Consider the following 21278-nt stretch of genomic DNA (forward strand, 5'->3'; position numbering starts at 1 on the left):
GAAATTTGTCTTCTATGTTGGAGACACTTCTGTGCTTCCTGGATGAAATGGAAGCACTTAATGGTGCTTTTCAGCTGCAAGGCAATAAATACCTGTTATGCAAAGAGCAGTGTAGGTACAGTAAAGTGCCACTGTGTTATCCTGTGGCTGGGTTTGGCTTTACAGACAGTGCCTGGGGCAGCCTCTGTCCCTGGAGATCACACATGGTCTGTGAGGGGAGAGGACTCAGGACACTCTGTATTGAACTCAAAATTGCACTCACCAGGGAAGGAGTAAGAAGAAAGGTCAGAGAAAGAACTAGCACCAAGACTGAGAGGAGCATAGACAAAAAATGTGGCTTTTCTCAATTATTCTCCTAAGAATAATTGGGGATGATAACCTAATTTTGTGTGATAGCAAATACCTACTCTCATTTTCTCTCTGAGACATGAATGAGAAGATTTATTTTAAGGGCTTTTGATTGATTGGGCTGGGGGTGGGAGGAGGTGCAACTTGTTTTAGAGAGTGAGATGTAAAACTGATACAGTTATTAATAAGCATTGTGTTGCATAAGCTTGAAGCTGTGGCTGCTGGCCTGAAGGCCACCCTGTGTGTGGGACCATACAAATGTACAGGCCTGACAGCCCCTGCTTTGAAGAACTGACCTCAGAAATGGGGTGTTCACTGCTTTTTCTTTTCCTGTGCCTTGAGCTGAAGTTGCCCAGTTGGACAGCCTTCCCCGTGACTGTATGCTTCCAAACTTATTGTAGCCAGATTATAGGGCATGTTGGAGCTGTAAGGTCTCTTGGTGTTTCATGGAATGGCAGAATGTGCCCACACCAAGTGTGGGAGCCCTGCCACAGCAGGGATTGTGCTTTTGTGGTTGCTGGCCTAAATTAGTTTCAGAGCAGCCCATTGTGTTGGTTTTGGGTGTAGATGTTGATTTGTGCAAGACAGGATTTGTGCAAGACCTGCAGCACAGGTCCTCCCAGCCTGGGGGCACCAGCAGCCCCTGGCAGCCCCTGGCAGCCCCTTTGGCAGGAGAGGGAGAGCTGTGGTCCCTCAGGAGGGGATGTGCAGGGCACAGAACTTCTGCTCCCTCCCTGGTGATCAGCTCCTGCAGCCTGGCTGTGTCTAGGATCCATCAACAGCTGAGAATGATTTTTTTAAGGTTGGGCTCCTGTAGAACTGCTGGGAAAAAGAGACTCTAAGATGAGCTGGTTCACCTTTGCACACACTCTTTTGTAGCCTTATATCTGTATAAATAAATCCTAGGGATACAAGTACATTGTGACATACAAACTGACCTTCATAGCTCAGTGACTCTATTCTTCCACTGCAATGCAGCCCTGTGAAATCAGGATCTATTTCTCATTCTCAAAGCAATGCACTTCTTTGTTGAAACACCTTTTTCCTGAAGCACTTGCTTGCTCTTCTCTTGTGTTTCTTTTAAATTGACTGTCTACTGACAGTCAGTAACAAATTAATGCCATTTAAGTTCAAACAAACAATTAAACCTACCCTTTACACCAGTATGGAGCTGGTTGAGGTGAATTGTTTGCCACTTATAAAGGGCAGTTTCTATTTTTCCAGTGCAATGAAACACTCCAAATTTGTGCTCTAGGTGTTTTAATTTTTTTAGCATTGTATGTCTTGAGGAGGCTAAACAGAAGAGTATCTGAAAGTAAAAATCCAATGTCAGTCACAGTTGGAAGGGCATGATTTGTCTCAAATGAATCCCTTGAATCTTTGTCAGGTGTATTCCTGTAGGTAACTTTTTCTCATTTGCATTTATGATGCTGAAACATAAAGTGATGCTATCTTAGCACACAATCCACGTGGAGGCATTTTCCTTTATCTCAGCCACAGTACACTGATAAGTTAAAGGTGAGAAAATGTGGAAGACAATGCGTGAGAAGTGGTGAGCTGCTATCCCTGGAAGTGTTTTGAAGGGTTGACACTGGAGTGTTTGGGCAGGACTGAGGGGCTCTGTGGCTCACAGGGAGGCTCTGAGAGTGTGGCTGTGCCAGGCTGGCAGGGAGGCAGAGCAGGGTGTGCCTGGCTGTGGGTGCCAGGGTAAAGGGCTGCAGCCACCACCCCTTCCCCAAAGGCTGACACCTGGTACCTGCTTTGACTTCAGAAGGAGGAGGACTTGAAGAGGAAGAGGAAGTTTTCTTTATGCCCTTCTGCAGATAATGGTGATGTTTCATTTTATCATCTGGATCTCACTTTTTGAAATCACTTTTATATTTTTCTGATTTCTCTTTCTCTACCATTTCCTTATTTGGTAGCGTTAATTTCTTCTTTTTGATTTTGCATCCTCTCATCCATCTCCAGATTTCTTCTACTTCCCTCTGTCTTTCCATATTCCTCTTCTAGTTCAGTTTTTGTTCTCTTTCCCAAGCTTTTTCCCTCTGCATCTTGGTGTGTGCCTCCTCACTGAAGGCTGTGTATGGTGCTCCTTGCCTGCAGGACATTGCTAGGACAGCTTTGGGAACCTCCATCTCCGTGCCGTCCCTTCGCTGCCTTCCCAGTTCCTCCAGTTACTGGCAGGTCAGACAGAGGAGGGCCTGTATAATCTATCACACAGGTTACCTCTTTAAACTAAGCTCAGACTATAAAAGGCAAGGAAAAAAGAAATTAGTTGAGCTGCAAAATGGAAATTTTGTAACTTCCCTGCATTAAATGTTTTTTTCTGCAACAATATCCAAAAGCAGATTTGTAGGGAAAAAATAGGAATGAAGAAGCATATGTTATATTTCCTCTGAGAATTTCTGGCCTCCATACTTCATTGTTGGAACCCTTTTGACTCTGAATTTCCTCTATGTGTTTTTCCTCAGTGCACAGAATACACTGGTGCCTGTAAGGCTGAGGAGGAAATGTTATGACCTTTGCACAGCTTAGTTCAGGCTTTGTCTTTCTGCAGCTCACAGAGAGTGTCAAGGGCAGCGATCAAAACTCTCAACCATTTCCCAGGTGAGGAAGGAAACATGTTGGAATCACTTCCATGATGCTTCTATTTCCATAAAGTTCATGCAAAACTTTCAGAGATAAACATGGCAGGTAAATTGTTGCTCCTTCGAATGGCTGATATTGCTTGGGTTGCCACTGCAGAAATGGGATAACCTTTTCTTTTGACTGCCTAGTTGTGGAGGCTTAGCCAGCTCCCAACTTTCAAAATCACAGCATGGCAGTGTGCCAGAATGCAGAAATCATTCAGTCCCTAATGCCTCACATTTCCTCTCTGGCATCAACTTGAATTCAGCCTTTGCTGGCACTTTACCAATGGCAGAAGAAAAATGTTAGAATCTAGGTTTTAAGTGGTTCCTTCTAAACTCCTGTGTCCTGTGGGGGTTTTTCCACAAACTTTTTATTTGCTAAGAAGAAATACCTCTCAACTATGTGTGAATTTAAATATTTGTTTTATTTGGAAAAAAATTTTGAATATTACTGTTGGAGCCTTGTGCTTCTGACCTTAGTTGTAGCCACGTGTTTTCCTCTGTACTCACTAGACACAGAATGGATAGTCACCCAAAATGTACCAGGTGTGGGTTAATTTTTTTCTTTGTTTCAGTTATCTTTTCTTCATCTCTTTGAATACACAACTGGAATATTATATGGTATTCAGGATATGGTACAGTTTTATGGAAGGAATAAGTTTGTGTTGTTTGACTTTTAGTATTTATTCCACTTTGAAAATCTTTTCGCTGACTTTTTCTTTTTAATTTTTTAATTGGACAGATCTCTCCAGAAACTGCTTTTAAGTCCTTTGTTTTGGCACCTAATTTGATAAAGTAATTATTGTTTTGCTAGATGCTTTCAGATGCTGTTTGTTCAAGCAGTACATTTACAAGTGCTTTTGCAATCTTGAAATGCTTCTGCTTTCTGCTGATCTAACCTTCCCAGGGTGCTAAATGCCAATTAGGCCAGAATCCATAACCTATCAATCTAAATGGGAGAGACACCTCAAAACTCATGAACACCCAGGCCTTGATGACACCAGTTTTACAAACTCCTTGCAGGGTGTGTGAGTGCAGTCAGCCTTACAAACCCTTCTGATGTTGTGCTGGCAGATGCCATTTAAAGTCTCAGTCCTCAAACTGTTCACCTGCAGCTTTTAAAGACAGAAATGGGGAGGAAGAGCTGTCTTGCTGCACACTGGATTCGAGAGCTCCTTGGCTTTCATGCATCAGCAGCTGTTGCAGCTGTCAAAGCCCCAGTTCCAAGAGCTATCTCCACTACTGTAGGGGATAATTAGGGATCATTCAGCTGATCAGAATACTCCAAAAGGAAGAGAGATCTTCAGAGACATTCTTTTAAAGCTCCAGCATTCATTAAAATTTTGGTCACATTATGTATGACATTGCAGGTGCTTGCAGACTCATACACCGGAATGCTTTCCCTTTCATGCTCTGCTCTCTCTCTGTGAGTGCCAGTAATGTGAGTACAATCATTTTCATGGACACTGAAAAACGGGCAATTATGGATTAAAAATACTTCTGCTTCTGCTGGCAGTGGGTGAAGCGACAGGAACATTAATTATGTCTGAATGCACCATAATACAATATTCAGGAAGTGAGAAAATCATCTGGGCATGAAAAAATGGGTTTTTTTCTTCTCTATGATACTGTGAAATTGTTGTGGGCATGGACCAAATCCACTTCTCAGTCATGATGCTGATGCAAATGAACAGAAATGATTTTTACTTGCAGTGAAGCATTAGTTTGCATCAGTGTAGCAGGAAGCTGGGCTTGCCACTGACCCCAGTGGGATGTTGATTTTGACCAGCTGTCTAATTGCATGTAAAGCAATTGGACAAACTGTCTCTGAATTTTGAATTCAGGGCCAGAGCTGAACTGTAGTGTTATCTTACTGCTGAGAGAAGCTGCACCTGGCTAGAGAGAGATGCAGGCTCTGAATATCTTTGAATTGCAGGGCTTGAAGTCTGTAACCAAATGCCATGGTTTGAGTCTCCCTCAGTGGGAGGGGGAAGAAACTCTGCAATCCAGCTAGGAAAACAGCATGAAACTCAAATACAGCCAGGCAGCCAATAACTATATCAAAGTGAGTTAGAGAGACACTGAGAGTTCCATCTAAAAAGCATACTTCAAACAGGTATTCATTTTTGTCTGATCTACAGAGCTGTAGTAATTTTCTAAACCACTGTGGCTCGTTAAAAAAATTGGACACTTGACAGTTTTTGAAGTGTGAATTGAAATGTACAGGGCAACTTTTATACTGAGTGGTCTGCAAAGATTGCAACTGTATATGCCACCATGGTTTTACTGGGTGGCTTTCAGAAATGCAGATAGTTGACTTCTGATTTGAAAAAGAAAAAAAAAAAACAAAAGTAAAATGGGGTGGGATGGTCAGAGATGGGCTCTTTTCTTGGATGACATAACAAATCACTTCAGTCTGGTGCAGGTACTGGAGTTCTTGTGGGTCTTATGTGCATGAGATCAATTAATAAGAAATTATATGTTATTATAAAGTATAAGTATAAACATTTTTGTGAAGTGGAATGGCCTGTGGAAGACTAGCCTATGTAAAATGCTCCTTACAGTATCATTTAATTAGAGATTTACAGTGCATTCCTGACCTTGTCAGCTGAATGTCTCATTGAATTACTTTGGAATTACTAAAATTCCCATTGTTTCAGCAGTTGGCTGATGCTGGGAAAATGTAAATTTTCCATATATTCAATGTTTGATTTTAATAGCCATAATTTTAATCAGAACTGCACCTAATTTCCAAGCTCAAAAACTGTGATCCTGAAGCCAGCTGAAGAAATGTAAGTTGGTTTATAAGGAAAAGATTAGAGGAAAAGAAAAACTGAAAAATCTTGTCTCATTCCTTTAAAGCATGTCTTTTCTACTCCATTTTGTCCTGGTCCTATCTTTTTTGCTTTTATTTGGATTATAATTGGACTGAAAATGAAACAAATTGGAACTGTTTGTGCAGGTTGCTGGGAGTGCCTAGCTGACTGATCCACCCACTTATGTATGAATGAAAAAGATATTGTTCACTTTAAAAAGTTAACAGTCTTCAAAAGTTAAATGTTTTCTCTGTACAAAGACATAGTTTCTCTTTTCAAATAGTTTTCTGTAAAAGCCCTTTCAAATGCTCTGTATTCTCTTAGACCAAGATAATGCAAACCTTTAATAACAAAGCTGCTGATTCTGGCTAAACAAAACAATGCTTTAAAAAGGTTTCTAAAAAACCCATTTTGTCACATGACATTTGAAGAAGAGACAGAGATAAGATAGATTATATAAACAACAAAGAGAAACTAAAATGATAAAGCAAGCAAAAAGAAATATGACTTGTCTAACTTGTTTTGGTGTCTTTGCTGAAAATCTTAAATGATCTGTCAATAATAAAATTCTATTTAAGTCTTCTTCCCCCTGATATTTATATTTGAGTAAAATATTGCAGAAATACTGAATGTTATAACACTGAGATTGTGCTTGGTATCAGGTGAGATTAAATGACCCACTCTTTATGTTTTCCAATTGCCTTTTCATTTTTACATTTTTTTATTATGTGGAATAACCTCCTAAAACCTTGAATGAGGCAGTGTTTCAATCAAAGACCAGCTTGCCTATTGAAAGGTCAGTCTGTCTAAATGCCAGCCAGCTCTTCCTTTCATACTTATATTAAATTCAGTGATTTATCTGGTATGTTTCCCAGCAGATCTTTTGCTAGACAATCAGGTTTACAAAAAAGGCAGTGAGCTGAAGAGATGTTTAATAAATGGTAGATGGGGATGATCTGGAAAAACAGTGCAATTTTCTTAACTCTTAACAGGTTGAAATTGTGTATTTTAGATACTTCATTTTTCCAGTTTTTCTATGCCTCAGGTCAGTAAGCCCCAAGAGCACCATATCAAACAAGGAGAAGCTGCTTCTTCAACTGGGTAGTGAAGCACAGAGAAAGAGACCCCCAAACCCACTGGAATCAGAGCAAGTCTTAAGGAGTTGTTTCCTTGGGACAAGTCTGCCTTTAGGAGATATCTCCATCTGGGACTGTCACCCACGGTTCCTTTTGTGCTCGCTTTTTGAGGCATGGGTCTTTGTAAATACCTGCCTTAAGGTGAGAGCAGCTGGATCTCAGATGTGTCCTGTTCCTCTAGAAACAACCAAGTCCCGCTCACATTCTGCCTGAGCTCTTCCCTTCCCAACAAACAAACAAAAAGCCCAGAAAGAAGGGTAGGAATTTGTGCTTTTTGGGTCAATGCAGTACCATGGTTTTCTGAGTGCCCAGCGCACAGAGATCTGGCATTTGCTGACTGCTCAGCAATGCTGAAGATACAATGAAAACTAGATTTCAAAAATACATCACCCACACATGATGTGGATCATGACTAAGGATCGCTCTTCTTAGAAATAGTAAGGTCACTTACAGTATTTAACTGCAGAAATTAAGATCCTGTCCATTTAGGTACATGAATTGTGCTCAGTTCTTGGCATCTAATGGACCATCCTTCCAAAAGTAAGTGCCAAAAATCACATAACAGGGAAAATAGTGCCTTTGAGGACCTCCAGAGGGAAAGCCAGTCCTCTGAAATTAAGACATTTAAATTGGCTATCTGGCTCCCAACCTGCATAAGCAGCTGCCATGTCCCTTTGTTGTGCCAATGTAACTAGCAGATAGTAAACAGTAATCTTTTTTTACTAAGACATTACTCTTGGTAATAAGAGTAATCTTTCTTATTACTAAGAGTACTCTGCCTCAACTAAGTCGTCTCTACTGATGCCTCAGGTTTTAGCTTTTCTACTTTTCAGATTCTGTGCTGCTTTAGTGTGTGGGTCTGGGCTTCATATTAGGGGATGGTGAGCTCTCTTCACAGAGTAGGGAGACAAAACAATTCCTTCTCTAGCTGGGGACCAAGGGCAAATGATCCAAATTTCAGGCCTAAGAGCATAAACAATGGTGGACTGAAGAGAGAAAAACAAAAAGAATGGGACTTCACGGCCTGATGATGTAATTGGACAATTAGCTCCAATATGCTAATGGACCAAAATTTATAAAAGTGAGAGACCCCGTGCCCGGTCATCCATTTTGTGGCCATTTTGGGTTCAACTTGGGTGGGCTCTTGTGCTGCCCAAGGTGGATCTATTGAGGCCTCCTAATAAATCTCTACTTTATTCTTTACTTCTGTCTAGTCTCTGCTCTAGGTCAGCCTTCACAACATTTTCAGACAGAGCTGTACCAGAGACTCTGTAGGGTGTCCTGTCTAGTGTTCAGCTGCTGCTAGAGAAGAACGTGGATTTCCAATAGATCCAATATCTTATTTGCACTATCACACGGACATCTCTTCAATGGCACACATACCTGTGTGTGGGAAGTGGAAGCTCTCCCCCAGAGTGGTTCATCCTGACTAAACTGAGATTTCTGCACAGTGGAGATCTACATCAGCACGAGTTATGGTCAGCTGTCTTTACAGCCCCCCAGAGAAACTGGCAATAAAGGAGTGCAATTCATCCCCCCATTTCAGAGATCTAAATAATAGATAAATAGTACTCTACAAATGTCCTTTCTGTCCATTGAGTATAAAGGTAGTCTAAAGTTAACAGCTGAAATGTATATAATTAAGTAAATAAATCCTATGCTAAGCTACCTATTCAAAAGGAAATCAATAATATAAAACCAATGGGATAATATTGATTTTTATCCCTAATACCCTTGGTCAATCTGTCTTGACATTTTTCTCTGTAAGGAAATTGTGTATTGAAAAATCAACAAGGTATGAGTTGCTTAAATATATGATTCAAATAATTCCATGCATTTCTGGAGTCATTTTCTCCCACTTAGCAATAAGGAAACAGCTACAAATATGTTCCCATACTCCCACTTACTCCTTTATGTACAATTGAAGTTTATTATTCCATTTTTTCTCTCTTTTATCTCTCAGTATGTATTTTGTTTATAAGTATTAGAAATCCTAGGGTGGTAGAAAGGAATGAATTTAAATAGGGTCTGGAAATTTTACCCAATTTCTCCGTGTTTGCCATTCTAAAGACTCTTTTTTCTTTGGTTTTAATCATTTGTACTGAAATACTTTAAATCTCTTTTGATTTTAATTTGTGAGAGATATCCTATTGAATATTTATCCTTCCCACAAAACAGACTATTGTAGGCTTGTTTTGTTCTCACTCACAAGCAAGCTAACCCAAGAGTTTTTAAGATAAAATATAAAGGATGATGAAATTACATTTAAACTGCAAAAGTAATATCAGGTTGCAGGTAAATTGAACATCAAAGCCACAGATTTGGTCAAAGGAGAGTTCCCATTTGACTCCTTTGACACAGCACACAAGAATTCTTGTGCAGTACTTGACTGTAGAATTTACAGCCTAAATCAATGAGCTGAGCTTGCTCTGGGTCTGTATGTCTCCTGTGGATTTTTCCTCTACCACTATTCCCATGGAATGATTGTTCCACAGTTTCACTGCATTGAGGGGTAGGAAGTCTTTTCCATGTTCACTTTCAGTTTATTAAAAGAGGACTGAACCCAGTTATGCAATGTTCTGGTACCACAGAGTGAAATTATTATTCTGTCAATTCTGGTTTTTCCCATATTACCTGTGTTAACCTCAGCCAGCAGCTGTTACTGCCCCAAGACTTTTTCATGTCTGACACTTAATATCAGCTTCTCCAAATTAAACCAAAACCATCATGATTTACAGAAACTTTAATTTGTAAATACATTTGTTATATTTGAAATTAAATGCCATTTCTTTGAAAATGGAAGTTCCAAACTATGTTCAGCACTGTTCCACAGCTCAATACCAATTATAATCCATTCTAAGACTGAGCCAAGGAATTTGCTTTGACCAAGCCTGTGTTGTATGTAAACACAGGTCTTTATGTGCCCAGAGTTAGCAAACTAGCAGTTTTCATGCATGCTAAAGAAAGATTTGCTTAAAGAGATAATGTTACAGAATAATGAGTTGTTCCCACAAACCATCTGCTCTTCTCCTACACTAAAAATAAAATTCTGAATCCAGTTCCTTTGTTTTGATTAAAGGTTTCTTTGCAAATTATTGTTTCTGAACTTCAAAAACAGAGAATGTTTTAATGAAACCCTGGATTGGAAGAAAAAATTAATTCTTCCCTGTATACTGTTAATAAATGAATGTAAGTTATCTGTGGGTTGTTAACAGTTTTAGAACCCAAACCTCCATATTTTTGCTGTAAAACAGTGAAGCTATTATATTCATCCTGACAGAGAGCTCAAGAGAAAGGGAGTAAGAAAATCCCAGGGCACAAGATCTGCCATTTGTGAGAAGCACTACTTATAAAAAGATGCTTTTCTGATTTAGGCAAGCAACATGTTTTTAGAAGACACTTTATTTTTGTGCCATACTTCACAAGCTATTTCAAAAATCCTACCTAATTTTATCATCTGGGAAATGCTCCATGCAAGGCCTAAAGATCATAAAATGCAGGAGCTAATCCCCCCTTGCTCTTCCAGCTGGTCGCTCTCTCTCCTCCTGCCTCAGGAAAACCTCTCTGCTGCCAAAAGGCCCTTCCATCAAAATGTGCCATCAAAATGTGCCTGGTGATCAGGGGGTGTAAGGGAAAGGGTGCTCCCAGAGTGATCCCTTTCCTGACCCCAGCCATGCCAAAACAAGTCTGTCTGTGTCTATCACAAGAGAGGCACAGCACAGCTCTCTCTGTGCCTGGGGTCTGGTTTTTAAGACACAGCCTGAGCCAGAGAAAAAATGTGGGAACCCCATTTCCTTAATACCCACCTTCCATAACTCCACCATTTAATAGCTCTGTACCCAAGAGTATTAGCATATAGTTGTTCCCTAGAAGCAATGTGCTTCAAGGGACAAAGGATGGCCAACATGAAGAACCACTAAGCTAACAGAGTCCTTCCTCAGTCAGGTAAATCTCTGTACCTTTTAAAGACTTATCTTTCCTCTCTGTTCTTTCTTCACATCTTCCATGAGTTGAGACATGGGTGGGAAGGACAGTTTGCCTCCTCTGCAGCATCTTTGTTCTTGCTGATGGTATTATTCCTTTTTCATGTGCATGGTAGAAGCTAGACATACCTCAGGAGAATTGTGCAAGAGAAATATCACAAGCTTCTGGGTATCTTGACCAGTCTGAAAAGACCTACACAGTGAAAGATTGCACAACCAGCTTATTTGGTACCAGGACCTGTGAAGGAGATGCACACTTTAAATTTATAAATTATTACAACAGTTCCTGTTATAAAAACCAGATGAAACCTTTAAGCCCATTATGGGAAAATTTTGTTCATCTGTTAGTTTGTAGATGAGTCCATTAAATTACTATAAATGCTTGAGATGATCTGAAATAGGGCATAGGGTTCAGAATAATCACAATAAGATCCTGAATGAATAAAGAAGAGGTGATAGTTACTATTTCCCTACAGCTACAGGCTGGATGCATTCAGTGCAGTAGACTGCATTTTCCATCTCTGTAATGATGAGAATATTTGTCTGGATGTCCTTGCCAGGGATTCCCTGGGATTCCCAGTGGCCCAAACCACAAGGGAAGACAAACCTGTTAAGAGCAAGGAAGGTTTGCAGTTATCAAATGCATAAGCTTTTTCTTGTTTTTGTAGATTCTGTGACTACTTATCACAGTCTGGGGGCCTTCCTTAGGGTCACAAAAGCAGCAAGGTTTTCTGTAGGAAATGCCTGTGTGCCCAGCACCATCAGCATTCTCAGAGGATTACAGGATCTTTCAAGTACAGACAAGCCATCAGTGGCAAAAGCATGACAGAATCTCCTTCCATGTCCTGTTTCCTTTCAAGTTTTCTCCTCTGGCTCATGTGTTTTTAGGAAATGTGAACTCCAGCAGGTTTTTGAAGTGCTAACAAGTATGTTGCTACTCCTTTTCTAATATCTGCTGTGGAAGAACTTCTTAACACTGTCTTTCAGTTTCTCTTTGAGAAAGCCTTCTTCTCTGGCTCATGGATCTATCTTGAAATGTCCATTAATCTGGAATTACTTACAATCACATGAAATTAATTGCTAGTAGAGCTTCTTACCTTTTTGTCATTGCACAGCACTAAGGAAATCCCCTAAAGGTCACCTCAGCAAACCCCATCTTGGAAGCCATGATCTCATGGCTCTTTCCTGGGCTGGTCTTCAAAATCAAAAGAAAAGCCAAAGGTTATCCAAGAAAAAGTGTCAAGTTCTTGAGGAGGTTTTTTGAATGATGGCTTCTCTCACACAAGACAGATAAAATCCTATCATGGATCTGTTCTGAAACCTTCAAGCTCAAGAAGTTCCATTCTTGGGAAAGAGGTTTACTCTAGAGGAAATCTGACAGATTTCATCAACAACTTCATCTACACCAAGGACAGCAGATTAAACAGCTGCCCCATACTTGCCTCAGCAAGACTTTCTTCCCCCACGAAACCAGCAGGAACAGTTAGCTCAGATGTGCAATGTAGAGCTCCTGTCCATGCTCTGAGTTACCATGGACACCTCTACTCTAGATAACATCTGAGCACATTTAGGCCACTGATAACACGGGGCTCAGAATCACCTATTTGATAAGCAAAGTCTGTCTGGGGTCCTAATCAGCCCAGGGTCCTTATCAGCCCAGGGGTTTCACAGCAACACTGCAGGCTGATTCTTCATGCACTGAATAGAAGAAGGATTTGTGTTGGGTGAGAAATTGCACAGTGCAAGTTCCCTGAGAGGCACAAATTTTAAAAACTGACCACAAAAATTAAACAGAGACTGGAAAACATCCACCTTTCCTGTAAAGTTAACAACCTTCTTTCAAGCTTCCAAAATTATATACTGGTTATGTACTTACGTATATTCCAAAAATATACTACTGGTTATGTACTTTGCTGTCAATTGCCTGATGCTGGACATTTTTGTTTCCATGCTAGATCAAAAAGCTGCACATCCGTAGCTCTTTTTACATCATACACATCCTTTTTCTCTTGCCACCTAATCCAATGTACTTAAAGAAAACAACATGCCAGGTTTTCCCCTTAACAAAGCTGACTTCTGAGTCCTGGTGCATGTAAACTAGGATAATCCCCACTGAAGCCAGCAGTGATATAGTAGTGAAAGCAGTGCTGTGAAGATAAGGTCAGGGGAGAAATAAACAATAGGGCCTGAACCAAAACAGACTCTGAACATTGCTGAGAGCTGAATACCAGCATTTCATAAATGTCTCCTTTTTGTTAAATGCTTGATTGCAGTGCTGGGGGAAGTAGGGGTGGAACAAAACCTCTGGCAGTGCCTGTGCTAATAAAACATTCAAGGCTGTTCTAATAAGGCAGACAAGAAGTCTGTTCCCCAGTAATGACAGGCAGTGGCACAAAACAGCTTCAGGTAACTCCCTTCTGTCCCAAGTGTGACCTCATCTGTACTGCTATCTGTTCTGCAGGGAGTCACACACACACACACACACACACACACACACACACACACACATATATATATGTGTATATATATATATATATATATATATATATATATATGCAGTGGTAGCTAGGAGTGCGCTCTGGACACCGGAATAAATGAATAAACTGTTCTAGCAAGGGAAATTCTAGCAAGGGAGATGTCAAATAAACAATGTGACAATCTTTCAAATGTAAAAGTTCTTAGTCCATTGCTCCAGCAATATTAGTTTACAAGCTCAGCTGCAACTTCAGAAAGCCTCTCAGTCAGTTCCCTGCTCCAGGAAAGGATCAACTCTACAACCTAAGATATTCCACTAAAAAACTGCTGTTTAACCTTTTCTTTGCAAAAAAGGTTGTGTTGCAAATGCTACAACTGCTCTCAGCAACCAAATCCAATGGTCTGTACACACATCAATAGAATTTTTTTCCTGTGGTCCCACTGAAGTCTCCCACTCCCTCATCTTATGCTCATTATTACTCATCCTGTCCACTGAAAGTGCACATCCAAATATAGACAATTTAGAGTACATATATGCCATGATCCTGGTCCATCACTTATACTTAAGTGTGGAAATGTGATGAAGTAATTCAAATCCATCATGGACGCACATTCTCCCACATGCCAAAGAGAAGGAGCAAGCACTCTGTCATTTAATAAAATCTAGCTCAAAATAGCATCATTTAAACAAATCATCCTAAGATAAATAAACTGTGAATTAAAGCTCTCCACTGTTCCACCTAGAAAAACAGATCCAGCACTAGAGTGCAGGAATGGTCTTTACTTCAGTGAAGCTCAAATAAAACTGGGAATATTTGTTTTTGTGACTTTGCTCATTTATAAAGTGCCTGTTGCTATAGCAGCTAAATGCTTGTAGCAAACTTGCATAAACAGAAATTCTTATTAAAAATATGTTGTAGTAGTTAATGACTGGTTTCATTCCTGTGTCTCAACTAAATTCACATGGCATGATCTGACATGTGAGAACACTGGCCATTGGGGTTGCAAAGGCTATATATAGGGGCATTTCCATTTCGTTCTTGCAATTAGCCTAAATTGAGATATATATATACCTGGAATCCTGTGGAAGTTTCCACTGTCATTTGCACTTTACTAGAATAAATATCTTTAAGAATGTTTTGGAAATTTGTTATCTGGATGTATAAAGCACTCAGCTCTTGGGATGAAGAACGACGTACACTATCAGTACAGAATGACTATAGTCTTGGCCTAATTTGGAAGTGGTGTGTTAAGGGATATAAAACATATACCAATGATCTAGAAGGTCTTCAGGCCAGCATGAGCTAAGGCAAGCAAAATGTCACAGAAATATGTCCCCTTTCAAAAGCCCCATGACGTCAGTCCTCTGAAAGTGTACCCAAAGAGCAGAGTGGGCAGAAGCTGCTGGAGGCAGGGTGTCTTTCACTCTTCCCTCCTGTGTGCACTGAGAGCCCTCCTGAACTCCTTTCCAGGACCATCTCCTTCTGCCAGACCCAGACTTGCCCTACTGCAGTGATAGAAGCACAACCCTTCATAGAAACACTCTCTCAGATAAGTTGCTTATCAGCACAGACAATTCTAGAAAGAAAAGGAAACAAGAAATGGCAATGAATATGTCATTAAGGCATTCAGAGAGCTATTCATTGGACTGATTTCTTTGTTTGAGCATTTTTTTCTCATCAAAATATCCTATGGGATATATTTGTTGAATATAAAAGCCTTGCAGATTTCCTATGGCAATTTTTTCAGGAAGCTTCTGACAAAATGAAAAAGGAGAAAATGTCCCATCTGTTCAGGTACTGGATGCATAGCTGGAACTGAGCAGAGGGCTGAAAGGTTGCAGGCAAGGAGAGGAGTGCAGCAAGGCAGCAGAGCCAAAGAGGGGCCAGGAGTATCTGACAGCATTGCAAAACAGGTGGTAAAAAGATTTCTGTCTTTTTCTGTCTGTGATGAAAACATAGCATTCAGAGCAGCCTGGTTTGGCCATGTTGCTTACACAGCTGTAGGGTACCAATTTGTGACAGTCAGCCACTTCTCACCTTCCACCAGCACTCCAAGCCTCCTGTACTCTCAGCTAGCTGTGCTTCACAGCCCACAGGAGCATCTTGTGAAGGGTCCTGCTGCCGGGGTTAAAAGCCCATCTGTGAGTGACAACGGGCTCACAGCTGGGCTCGGGGTAGGTCTGAAATGGGAACATCACCATTTGCTCAACAGAGGGATTGCAAGGCAGCTGGTGGCCTTGTGCTGAGCCTGGTGGCACAGCTGTGCCCAGGAGGGATTCAGCTGCTTGGCAGTGCAGTTGCACCCTTCTTGGGGAACTCTGCTGGGGAAACATTGCTGGAAAGGTGCAGTTTTCCTGATGGCCCCTAGCACCTCTTCTCTGGCTGATACTTTCTGTGCCACTAATTTGTTCAATGCATGTCAAACAGGAGAGTGAGTGGCTGTTGGTTTTTACACTATTTTGCATTATTTTGCATTTTGTTGTCCCAAGCAGGGACATGAATCCTCAGCTTGTCCTGGAGGTGCTTTAAAGATCCAGTAGAACACATAACCAGGAATTTTTGATCCTAGCTTAACATAAATATCCTTATAGACTACAGTGTGTTGATCCTGGCTGATAGCTGAGCCCCCACTCAGCTGCTCACTCACTCCCACTGGCAGGAAGGGACAGAAAAGTTGAAGAACAAAAGCCAAAAACTGGTGTGTTGAAATGCTAGGCAAGTGTTAATAGTTTAATAGCTGAAACCAAGCTGCTTGCAGAAGCAAAGTGTAAAGCACTTTCAAGTGCAAGTACTGCTCAGCAATAACCAAAACATCTTCATGTTATCAATACAGTTTTAGTCAAAGCTCCCAAACATGGCACCAATGAGCTGCTGTGAAGAATATTCACTGCATCCTAGCCAGACTCAGCACATTTCCTCATATATATTTCTAGCTTAGGTCTCTATGCTTAGTCTCTCTTACTGTTTCCTAGGCATATTTTTTAACAGTAATAATGTTAGCAATGTCTATTTATGTCTTGTTAATTCAGCAGTTAGTATAGAACAGCTAATGCTATTCCATCAAAAATGCAGAGCTTTTTTCTTGCATAGAGCCAGCCAGCAAGGGGCTGTCATTCTGTGCAGTAACCCAGCTGAAGACTTGTCCACTTCTGGCATTTGCCTGTAGTAGCCAGAATTACAGCCAGAATCATAGAAACATGTGGAGGGGTTTTGGTTAGGAAGGGCAACGTCTGCAATAGCATCATGTATCAGCTGGGAGATCTGGAGTAAGGTGCACATCATAACTTTTAGAGACTCCACATAATTTGATGAGATGCAGATTGTTTATTTCATATGTAAGTGCAAATGAATTAGGTTTGAATCATTCTGGCAGTAGTTTGGCAGAGGAAAGTTTGCTGATTTGTTGAACAACAATGATTTATTTGCTCTGAAGTGTTCATAAATATACACGAGTAATATATTCCAAGAAGAAGCAGTTGAGGATCACTTAAAGCAGAATCCAGTCTTAGAAGCAGATAGTGATGGGTAAGGTTAATAGGTTTTTAATCCTTGTATTTAGAAAAATGAGAAATTTTTTTTTTTTTTTTTTTGCCATCCCTACAGTTACTCTGAATTCCTTCAGTAAGGCTTTAGTACGTGCACAGCTGTTTGTAACTCCCACAGGAAGAATATAGAGCAGATCCTCCTGGGAGCTATTCCCAAGCAATGAAAGGCAAGAAGGTTTTGGGGAGGAGCAACTATGGAACTCCCAAAGCCATGCCCAACCTGATCTGATTCTGGCATGGGATGGATGTTTCAGCACGTGAGGAACAGCAGCATGTGTTGTTTAGCAAGGCTTTTGACACACCCCCACAGTATCCTGTCATCATAACTGGGGGTGTAGGGGCTGGGTTAATGGATGACAAGGTTGGTGGAAATTTGTCTGGAATTCCTGGTGTTGTGATCAGTAGGATACAATCTACCTGAAGAATTTCTCAGGGTCTGATGGTAGGAGACCATCCAATGTCCTTATTAATGATCTGGAGCATGGGATGGAGTTCTCACTGCCAAAGCTGGGATTAGTAGTCCTCTTCCATGCAATGATCTTATAAATATACCATGTCTTTGAGGGACACATAGGAAAATATCCATGTTCTTAAATAAACTGAAACCTGATGATTTGACCAAATTTTCATTGGGCAACTGTGACAATTATAATATTTTTATGTAACTTTTTTAGAACTGCTGGCTATGGTATATGTTTTATATAATCTGATGTAATTGTGGCTTTGTGGCTGTAGAAAATCCTTTGAATCATTTACCATTTTTCCTAAAAAAATTTAGACAGAGGTATCTGGACTCAAATTAGGGTAAACTTCTAAATCAGGTCAGATTATCTGCTACAGTTGTATGAAACTCCCTTGATTTCCTTTTGGACCATTTTCTGCACTTGGTTGTTTCCATTGCTGATGTAGCACTGACCCTAAGGTCTTGAAAGGAAATGTATGCAAGGAATAAAGTAGTAAAGCTTTGTCAATGTCCTGTTCTTCCAGGTGTCTGCAACCTTTTAAAGCTGTAGTTCCCAGCTAGACTCAGCATAAGTGGATGTTTGCACTTACTAACTCCAGTTGTACTGCCAAGCGCTTCATGTGACTCTTGCTGTGAAGGTGCAGAGCTCTTTGTTGTGCATTTACAAGTCACTGGGAGGGACAATGCTCACAGTTTATGAGAAACCCTAGAGATAGTCAGTAGTGAACAGAAATGGAGAGCTCATGTTGCTCTCAGAGTATCACATGGAGCTGAGCAAGTGCTGGATTGTGCTGGTAACCTCCAGAGTGCAGTGGGGCCAGCTCAGTCCCTTGGTTCAGCCTGTGTGCACAAACACTACTTCCCCTTCCGGACCTTTGGGATCTTCCTAACTCTGATGTAGACATGGCCACACCAGCCTAATGACATGATATCAGGTACTTTTAATTCCTCTCTAAAAGGAATCAAGTTCACTACACAGACCCCCAGGGTAGCTAGGCTCGTATTGCATGGTTTGAGAAGATGTTAAGATACCCTGAAATGCATTTGTTTGAGCACATCACACTGGTGTCAGGAGTACCTGTTGGCTGCTCCTTGGCTAGCTGTGGAGCTGGCAGGTGCTGGTTAGTGAATTAAAGGTTCTGCAGATGTTGAATCCACACACCCAGGGCAGATTTCTCTGTTCTGACTTAAACCATGTCATTGCTGTCAGCTGAGGCATCACTGCAGAGCCATCACTGATCCCACAGATGGTGTCCAGCTGACCTGGGACAAATGGCAGATCCCAGACCGTGTCAGGGTGTGACAACAATAAAATACCACAGAAAGAAGCATTAGTGTACCTTGCCTTACCTGGATGCATTGGAATTACACCCCAAACCCCTCCTAAACCTCCCCACAGCATACTTAGCACCCTACAGACTCAGCCAAGACAGGGAAAGGCAGCATTGCATTTATCTTCTCATGAGGTATCAAATGCAGGGACTTCCATCCTGCTACATTTCAGCACTAGCGCTGACAAGGCTGCTGAAACAAGAGAACAACAACAGAAATTATTTTTCATAGGGCTTTGCCAGTCAATTTCTGGTCCACCCATTTAGGTGGGTCACCTCAGATATATATCTTCACATTCAAGCAAAGCACACTGTAACTGGCCTTTGTATGATGCCAGGTCCCCTGGAGATACTTGCAGCTGATGATTATTGCATTTCCCACTGATTTGAGTATCTGTGCTTATGACCAACTCTTTCTTTCACTTCTGGGTGGATGACAGACTCCAGCCTGCTCCTGGGAGTAAGATAAGCCATGGCTTCATGACATGGATAATGAATCTTAGCTGGATGGCAGCAAAACCAGAATGAAGCATGAAGTGTGCAGCACTTTGGCACTTCTAAGTAGTGCAGAATACATTTCCTCAGCTGTGCAGCAGCCAGGACACCACCAAACCTTTCCTCTCTCATTTGAATTAGCTTCTTACAGAAGGCTGAGGCAAGCTCATGTTTCCAGCCCTTAGTGCTAAAGCGCTTTATGGCTGGAGGCTAAGGATATGCAGAAAGCTTCTCACAGGCTCCTGCAGGCATGCAGATGGCTTTGCCTGTCTTTCTCTCCTGGTACAGGCATTTTTATGATAAGGAGGAAGCTTTTCTGAGTAGAATCCACAAAAGAAATTGCTCTGAAACCCTTGAAGAAATTCCCTGAGGGCCAGAGGTACATCATAGACATTGTTGCCTTCAACTGTAACAGAAAAATTCCATTTTTCAGCTGTCTGTTCTGCCTGAGAGACAACAATTTGCAATGTTGATTAGCGCACTCTGGGAAAATCTTTAGGCAACACCGTGGTGAATATGACAGAAACTTTGTTATATAACTAAATATAACCCTCTTGTAATCAAATATTTCATGTGCATTAAAAATATTGTGTATAATAGGGGGGGGGTTTTGAATATATAGGTAATTTCATAAAAAGAAGTTCATAAAACCTACATTTTTACACGTACAGAAACTCCCTTGTTTATTCATTTATATATAACTGCATATGGGTATGTTATATGTATGTTTAATTTGATATCCAAAATGGCTCACAAAACAGATAATTTGCAAGTACATAAATATTTTCCTGAATGTTTCTATGCCTTTCTTACCAAGAGTCTTATGCTTCCTTCTGAACCTTTCTGGAGCAGCAAGCCACATCTTCCTCTCACTGCTTTGCTCTCTTTTATAAAATCAAAGAAAATCAAATGCTGTCACATGAAAGCAGACCAACTATCTTTTGGACCTCTGGAAAAAAATCTGAGCAGTATAGACATGCAGATATGCAACTCATGCAGATTAGACTAATTAACCAGCTCACAGCAATACTCATTTTTCAATTATCCTGCTACCAGACATGCACAGCAGTGGAGGGCATTGTAAGTTACTGTGAGAAGAGTTATCTTCACCCTGTATTTATATTCACTTCTGTGTTTGCTTTATGTTATTATGTATTTGTGAGTTCTGCACAAGTGTTTTTGCAGAGGTTCACAAGAGGGTGGGACAGTGTTTTAACAAGTTTGGTATCCTGAGCACCAGCCCTGAGCTATAACAGATTATAAAATGCTGATGACTGGTTTGGAGTGCTGAGCTGGAAGGGCCCCAGCCAGCAGTGCAAAGAAGGGTCTCTGATCTTCACCACGGAGACTCATGCAGAGGATGGCTTTTCTCTGCTGTTCTCTTGCTCTTTTCTTCTACTTCTGTCTGCTCACAGATCTTGAGACTAAGGCAGTTCTACTGTCTAAACGAAAAGCACCGTTTCTCCAGGAGGAGAAAAATATCAGATTTCCTCTTATGACTTCTAACTTTCTTTATAAGTGGGTTAAAAATTTCTCACAGAAGATCCCTCAGAGAGGATAATCATCAAAGTGGTTGTTTTACCCCAAAAGACTGTCTTGGGTTACTCCAAGTTTCCTTCTGAGTGGTGCAAGGCACATAGAGATGAAACTGAAACTACAGGATCTTAATTTTAATGCACATCTCTTTATTTATGAGCAATATGGTTCCTGGTATTGCTGAAGATGGGGAGCTGTGCTGGTGTGTCTGCAGGAGCACCCTTTCCTGGGGGCAGGGGTGGAAGGAGAGGCAGGAGCCCCTCACTGCCTCCTGCTTGGAGGGGTTGGAGGCTGTGTGTGGAGGGGCCAGGAACAGCTCAGGCAGTGATGGGCATTGCTGCCAGCAAGGCTGGAGGGAATTTGGAACTGGCTGACAAATGCTGACAAATGCTCTCAGTAACAGTGTATTAAAAAAAAAAAAAAAAAAAAAAAAAAAAAAAGAGAGAGAGAAGAAAATATTTAAATATTTTAGAGTTAATTCCTGTCTGGATGTTGTAACCTTGAATCTTCTTCTCTTA

Source organism: Melospiza georgiana, chromosome 3, assembly GCF_028018845.1.
Source record: "Melospiza georgiana isolate bMelGeo1 chromosome 3, bMelGeo1.pri, whole genome shotgun sequence".
Taxonomy (NCBI): domain Eukaryota; kingdom Metazoa; phylum Chordata; class Aves; order Passeriformes; family Passerellidae; genus Melospiza; species Melospiza georgiana.